The following is an 8,283-nucleotide window of genomic DNA, read 5'->3' on the forward strand; positions in this document are numbered from 1 at the left end:
CTTTCTTTCATCCCTTTCTTGCTCTTCAACCTTCTCATCCTTCTGGTCCTGTACCAAAAGGACTCATCGAAACCTTAGTCCACAGGCACAAGAATTTAAAGAGCAAGAGGAAGTGAAAGGAAAATTAGGGCAAGGAAACTGATAAAAGAAATCACTCATGAGGAAGAATCAGCAGAAAACTCCAGGCAATATGAAGAACCAGTCCAGAACAACCCCACAAAGGGATCATGAGGTAGCTACTGCAGAGGATTCCACCTATAAAGAAATGTTAGGAATGACAGAAAGGGAATTTAGAATATACATGTTGAAAACAATGAAAGAAATGATGGAAACAATGAAGGAAACTGCTAATAAAGTGGAAAATAACCAAAAGGAAATCCAAAAACACAATCAAATAAGAGATGAATGATAAGAAGAATATAGAAAGGATATAGCAGAGCTGAAGGAACTGAAACAGTCAATTAGGGAACTTAAAGACGCAATGGAAAGTATTAGCAACAGATTAGACCATGCAGAAGAAAGCATTTCAGAAGTAGAAGACAAAGTTCTTGAGATAACTCAGACAGTAAAAGAGGCAGAAAAGAAGAGAGAGAAAGCAGAACGTTCACTGTCAGAATTACGGGACTTTATGAAGCGTTCCAACATATGAGTTATAGGAATCCCAGAAGGGGAAGAAGAATGCCCCAGAGGAATGGAAGCCATACTAGAGAAGATTATAAAAGAAAATTTCCCAAATATCACAAAAGATTCTGACACACTGCTTTCAGAGGGATATCGGACCCCAGGTCGCCTCAACTCTAACCGAACTTCTCCAAGACACATTGTGATGAACCTGTCCAAAGTCAAGACAAAAGAAAAGATTCTGCAACCTGCCAGGAGTAAGCGCCAGTTGAACTACAGGGGCAATCCATCAGAGTGACCGCAGACTTCTCTAATGAAACTTTCCAAGCAAGAAGACAATGGTCATCTACCTTTAATCTACTTAAACAGAACAATTTTCAGCCCAGAATTCTGTACCCTGCTAAGCTAAGCTTTAAAATTGATGGAGAAATCAAATCATTTACAGATATACAAACATTGAGGAAATTCGCCACAACAAGACCAGCTCTACAGGAAATACTTCAACCTGTTCTGCACACTGACCACCACAATGGATCAGCAGCAAAGTGAGAACTCAGAAATTAAAGGACAGAACCTAACCTCCATGCTGATGCAAAAGATAAAACTAAGCAATGGACTGTCACAAAATAAGATGAATAGAATACTACCACACTTATCAATTATCTCAATAAGTGTGAATGGCTTGAATTCCCCACTGAAGAGACATAGATTGGCTGACTGGATTAAAAAACACAAGCCATCCATTTGCTGTCTGCAAGAAACACACCTGGCTTCAAAAGACAAATTAAAACTCTGAGTCAAGGGTTGGAAGACAATTTTTTAGGCAAATGGAATTCAGAAGAAAAGAGGAGTTGCAATCTTATTTTCAGATACATGTGGATTTAAAGCAACTAAAGTAAAAAAAGACAAAGATGGTCACTTTATATTGGTCAAGGGAAAAACACAACAAGAAGACATTTCAATTCTAAATATTTATGCACCCAATTTAAATGCTCCCAGATTCTTGAAACAGACCTTACTCAGTCTGAGCAATATGATATCTGATAATACCATCATAACAGGGGACTTTAACACTCCTCTTACAGAGCTGCACAGATCCTCTAAGCAGAAATTAAACAAAGATATAAGAGATTTAAATGAGACCCTAGAACAACTATGCTTGATAGACGCATATAGAACACTCCACCCCAAAGATAAAGAATATACATTCTTCTCATCACCCCATGGAACATTCTCCAAAATTGATCATATCCTGGGACACAAAACAAATATCAACAGAATCAAAAGAATTGAAATTTTACCTCGTATCTTCTCAGAGCATAAGGCACTAAAGGTGGAACTCAACTCTAACAAAAATGCTCGACCCCACACAAAGGCATGGAAATTAAACAATCTTCTGTTGAATAACAGATGGGTGCAGGAAGAAATAAAACAGGAAATCATTAACTTCCTTGAGCATAACAACAATGAAGACACAAGCTACCAAAACCTGTGGGATACTGCAAAAGCAGTTTTGAGAGGAAAATTCATCGCTTTAGATGCCTACATTCGAAAAACAGAAAGAGAGCGCATCAACAATCTCACAAGAGATCTTATGGAATTGGAAAAAGAAGAACAATCTAAGCCTAAACTCAGTAGAAGATAAGAAATCTCCAAAATCAAATCAGAGATCAATGAAATTGAAAACAAAAGAATCATTCAGAAAATTAATGAAACAAGGAGTTGGTTTTCTGAAAAAATAAATAAAATAGATAAACCATTGGCCAGACTAACGAGGAATAGAAAAGTAAAATCTCTAGTAACCTCAATCAGAAATGACAAAGAGGAAATAACAACTGATCCCACAGAGATACAAGAGTTCACCTCTGAATACTACCAGAAACTCTATGCCCAGAAATTTGACAATGTGAAGGAAATGGATCAATATTTGGAATCACACCCTCTCCCTAGACTCAGCCAGGAAGAAATAGAGCTCCTGAACAGACCAATTTCAAGCACTGAGATTAAAGAAACAATAAAAAATCTTCCAACCAAAAAATGCCCTGGTCCAGATGGCTTCACACCAGAATTCTATCAAATCTTCAAGGAAGAGCTTATTCCTGTACTGCAGAAATTATTTCAAAAAATTGAGGAAGAAGGAATCTTCCTCAACACACTCTATGAAGCAAACATCATCCTAATACCAAAACCAGGAAAAGACGCAACCAAAAAGGAGAATTTGAGACCAATCTCACTCATGAATATAGATGCAAAAATTCTCACAAAATCCTAGCCAATAGATTACAGCTCATCATCAAAAAAGTCATTCATCATGATCAAGTAGGTTTCATCCCAGGGATGCAAGGCTGGGTTAACATACGCAAGTCCATAAACGTTATCCACCATATTACAGAGGCAAAAATAAAGATCATATGATCCTCTGAATAGATGCAGAGAAAGCATTTGATAAAATCCAGCATCCTTCTCTAATTAGAACACTGAAGAGTATAGGCATAGGTGGCATATTTCTAAAATTGATTAAAGCTATCTATGACAAACCTGCAGCTAATATTTTACTGAACGGAGTCAAACTGAAAGTTTTTCCTCTTAGAACTGGAACCAGACAAGGTTGTCCTCTGTCACCTTTACTATTCAACATAATGCTGGAAGTTCTAGCCAATACAATTAGGCAAGACAAGGAAATAAACGGCATCCAAATGGGAGCAGAGGAGGTCAAACTCTCCCTCTTTGCTGATGACATGATCTTATACTTAGAGAATCCCAAAGACTCAACCACAAGACTCCTAGAAGTCATCAAACAATACAGTAATGTTTCAGGATATAAAATCAATGTCCACAAGTCAGTAGCCCTTGTATTCACCAATAACAGTCAAGATGAGAAGCTAATTAAGGACACAACTCCCTTCACCATAGTTTCAAAGAAAATGAAATACCTAGGAATATACCTAACGAAGGAGGTGAAGGACCTCTATAAAGAAAATTATGAAATCCTCAGAAAGGAAATCGCAGAGGATATTAACAAATAGAAGAACACACCATACTCATGGATGGGAAGAATCAACATTGTTAAAATGTCCATACTTCCCAAAGCAATCTACCTATTCAATGCCATTCCTATCAAAATGCCAACATCGCACTTCTAAGATTTGGAAAAAATGCTTCTTCGTTTTGTATGGAACCAGAAAAAACCCTGTATAGTTAAGGCAGTTCTTAGTAATAAAAATAAAGCTGGGGGCATCAGCATACCAGATTTTAGTCTGTACTACAAAGCCATAGTGGTCAAGACAGCACGGTACTGGCACAAAAATAGAGACATAGACACTTGGAATCGAATTGAAAACCAAGGCGGTCCAAAGGAACCTGCGTATGGAGACCTCGGCGACGATTCTCTGTGACCGCGCCTCTGCTACCCACTGCCCTGTGTGGTTTCCCGGAGGGAAGCTTTTCTTCCTGCTTTACTTCTACCTTTGACCTATCTTTCTGGGAGTTTCCCCTAACACACCCAAACTAAAAGTCCAGACTGAAGAGAGCAAGTCCCAGAAAAAGGTCAAGATGGGGTTTATATTTTCAAAATCTATGAATGAAACACGAAAAATCAGCAAGAGTTCATGCTTATGAATGCTCGACTTCAGCTGGAAAGGCAACTAATGATGCAGAATGAAATGACGGAAAGACAAATGGCCATGCAGATTGCTTGGTCTCGGGAATTCCTCAAATATTTTGGAACGTTTTTTGGCATTACAGCCATCTCTTTAACAGCTGGAGCAATAAAAAGTAAAAAGCCAGCCTTCCTCTTCCCTATTGTTCCATTAAGCTTTATTTTCACCTACCAGTATGACTTGGGCTATGGAACCCTTCTACAAAGAATGAAAAGTGAAGCTGAGGACATACTGGAAACAGAAAAGAGTAAGTTGCAGCTGCCAAGAGGAATGATCACTTTTGAAAGCCTTGAAAAAGCCAGAAGGGAGCAGAGTAAATTCTTCATAGACAAATGAAATCATGTTTACTCACCAAATCTCTAAGCACAAAATGATTGGCTTGAATCATGGTTTTTATAATTTTTTAATGCTCAAAATTTTGATATAATGGTTTTTATTTTAAAATATTAAAATGCAAGATGAGTTTTGTTGAGCTATTTTAAAACAAAATTTGTAACATTCAACATAAAATCATGGAGGTACTCTAAATAACTTTCATATTTCCTACTTATGTGTGATTATAAATACCTAAGTGTAAAATTAATAAATTATGTTTATTTGGAAAAAAAAAAAAAAGAATTGAAAACCAAGAAATGAAACTAACATCTTACAACCACCTAATCTTCGATAAACCAAACAAGAACATACCCTGGGGGAAAGACTCCCTATTTAATAAATGGTGTTGGGAGAACTGGATATCCACATGTAAAAGACTGAAACTGGACCCACACCTTTCCCCACTCACAAAAATTGATTCAAGATGGATAAAGGACTTAAATTTAAGGCATGAAACAATAAAAATCCTCAAAGAAAACATAGGAAAAACACTGGAAGGTATTAGCCTGGGGAAAGACTTCATGAAGAAGACTGCCATGGCAATTGCAACAACAACAAAAATAAACAAATGGGACTTCATTAAACTGAAAAGCTTCTGTACAGCTAAGGAGACAACAACCAAAGCAAAGAGACAACCTACACAATGGGAAAGGATATTTGCATATTTTCAATCAGACAAAAGCTTGATAACTAGGATCTATAGAGAACTCAAATTAATCCACATGAAAAAAGCCGACAATCCCATATATCAATGGGCAAGAGACGTGAATAGAACCTTCTCTAAAGATGACAGATGAATGGCTAACAAACACATGAAAAAATGTTCATCATCTCTATATATTAGAGAAATGCAAATCAAAACAACCCTGAGATATCATCTAACCCCAGTGAGAAGGCCCACATCACAAAATCTCAAAACTGCAGATGCTGGCGTGGATGGTGGATGTGGAGAGAAGGGAACACTTTTACACTGCTGGTGGGACTGCAAACTAGTACAACCTCTCTGGAAGGAAGTATGGAGAAACCTCAAAGCACTCAAGCTAGACCTCCCATTTGATCCTGCAATCTCATTACTGGGCATCTACCCAGAAGGAAAAAAATCCTTTTATCATAAGGACACTTGTACTAGACTGTTTATTGCAGCTCAATTTACAATCGCCAAAATGTGGAAACAGCCTAAATGCCCACCAACCCAGGAATGGATTAACAAGCTGTGGTATATGTATACCATGGAATACTATTCAGCTATTAAAAAACATGGAGACTTTACATCCTTCGTATTAACCTGGATGGAAGTGGAAGACATTATTCTTAGTAAAGCATCACAAGAATGGAGAAGCATGAATCCTATGTACTCAATTTTGATATGAGGACAATTAATGACGATTAAGGTTATGGGGGGGAGGAAAAGCAGAAAGAGGGACGGAGGGAGGAGGGTGGGGCCTTGGTGTGTGTCACACTTTATGGGGGCAAAACATGATTGCAAGAGGGACTTTGCCTAAGAATTGCAATCAGTGTAACCTGGCTTATTGTACCCTCAATGAATCCCCAATAATAAAAAAAAAAAAGAAAGAAAAACAAGAAATAATCACTGCACGTAAAAAAAATGCCCACACTTTTTACTATAAAAATATACGAGGTTGGACAATTAAGTTCGCAAACTCATCCTAGAGAAAGTACTACGTACTTCGTTGCTGAATATCACTATGATCACCTTCAAAGTACTCACGTTGGCCACCTGGTGACTGTAGTGATATTCAGCAATGAGGTATGTAGCATTTTTCTGGGATGAGTTCATGAACTTAATTGTCAGCCTCATATGATGACAGCTCTGATGGCCATTTCAGAAACAGAGTTCCAAAATTGCTTTGAACCGTGGACTAGGTGCTGATGTCAGTGCACGCTTCCCAAGATGAGTACCTTGAATATGCCTGCAGTGATATTTGGCAATGAGGTGAGTAGCACTTTTTCTAGCAGGAAAAATCCCTGAGACTCTCACTACTGTATTACCTAGGATGAGTTCGTGAACTTAGATGTCTGGCCTTATATATATAATTCACACACATAAATACAGATATAGGTATAAATATAGATACATTTGTTACATAAGATAGATTAGTTACAAACAGATAGATTGGTTACAAAAGGATATGTTCCAGACAGAAAACTTGGAAAACACAGAAAAGTACCAAGAAAAAAAAATGCATTTGGTCCATAGTCATTTTGCTCTATAATCGCCACTGTAAAAATTTTACATATATCCTTCCAAGGTATTTTCTTTTTTTTTTTTAGCATTTTTTTATTAATATTAAATCATAGCTGTGTACATTAATGTGATCATGGGGCACCATACACTGGTTTTATAAACAGTTTGACACATTTTCATCACACAGGTTAACATAGCCTTCCTGGCATTTTCTTAGTTATTGTGTTAAGACATTTACATTCTACATTTACTAAGTTTCACATGTACCCTTGTAAGATGCACCTATCAGGTGTAATCCTACCTATCACCCTCCCTCCGCCCATCCTCCCCCTTCCCGACCCTCCCTCTCCCCATTCCCCCTATTCTTAGTTTATAACTGGGTTATAGCTTTCATATGAAAGCCAAAAATTAGTTCCATATTAGGGCTGGGTACATTGGATACTTTTTCTTCCATTCTTGAGATACTTTACTAAGAAGAATATGTTCCAGCTCCATCCATGTAAACATGAATGAGGTAAAGTCTCCATCTTTCTTTAAGGCTGCATAATATTCCATGGTATACATATACCACAATTTATTAATCCATTCGTGGATCGATGGACACTTGGACTTTTTCCATGACTTAGCAGTTGTGAATTGGGCTGCAATAAACATTCTGGTGCAAATATCTTTGTTGTAATGTGATTTTTGGTCTTCTGGGTATATACCTAGTAGAGGAATTATAGGATTGAATGGCAGGTCTATTTTTAGATCTCTAAGTGTTCTCCAAACATCTTTCCAGAAGGAATGTATCAATTTGCATTCCCACCAGCAGTGCAGAAGTGTTCCCTTTTCTCCACATCCACGCCAACATCTCTGGTTCTTCCAAGGTATTTTCTATGACTGTATAAGTCATTTTTTTAACCAAAATATGATCAAATTGCACATAATGTTTTGCAGCTACTATTTTCATATATTGTAAAAATTTTCCCATATTATTAAATGTTTTTCTATCACACGATTTTAAATGACTGCCCTGAATTTAGTTGCTTGACTCTAGAAGAATTTATTCAAATCTCTTTTCTTGGGTAGGTAGGTTAATCTAAACTCCTTACCTTGGTCTGCAAGGACTTGAATAATCTGGCCTCTGTCTACACACCAGCATCCTATAGTCACTTGTCCCTTCACATTGTGCCTCCCCTCTTGTTTTCTTTGATTTCCCCAAATAATACTCCAAGGTTTTTCTCACCTCAGTATCTTTATATATGTCAGTTTCTCCCATTCTTCCAACAATTGTTTCCTGACTGACTGACTAAATGAATGAATGAAGTTTGCCTAACTCCAAAATCCGTGTTATTACCCACTAATGCTGATACAATTTTGCAGCAAAACAGCCAGTACATTTGTATTGGAGTGGGTGGCAGCTGGGCAGTGGGGATGGGG

General features: G+C 37.5%; 1 pseudogene across 1 annotated transcript; it reads left to right on the forward strand.

Annotated features, from left to right (window-relative positions):
- The first annotated feature begins 3,972 nt into the window (after positions 1-3,972).
- Positions 3,973-4,879, forward strand: LOC128583823 (plasminogen receptor (KT)-like; annotated as a pseudogene). The gene has a single exon (XR_008379559.1). The product of XR_008379559.1 is annotated as a plasminogen receptor (KT)-like (transcript).
- The last annotated feature ends 3,404 nt before the right edge of the window (positions 4,880-8,283 follow it).

Source organism: Nycticebus coucang, chromosome 4 (genome assembly GCF_027406575.1).
Source record: "Nycticebus coucang isolate mNycCou1 chromosome 4, mNycCou1.pri, whole genome shotgun sequence".
Lineage (NCBI taxonomy): Eukaryota > Metazoa > Chordata > Mammalia > Primates > Lorisidae > Nycticebus > Nycticebus coucang.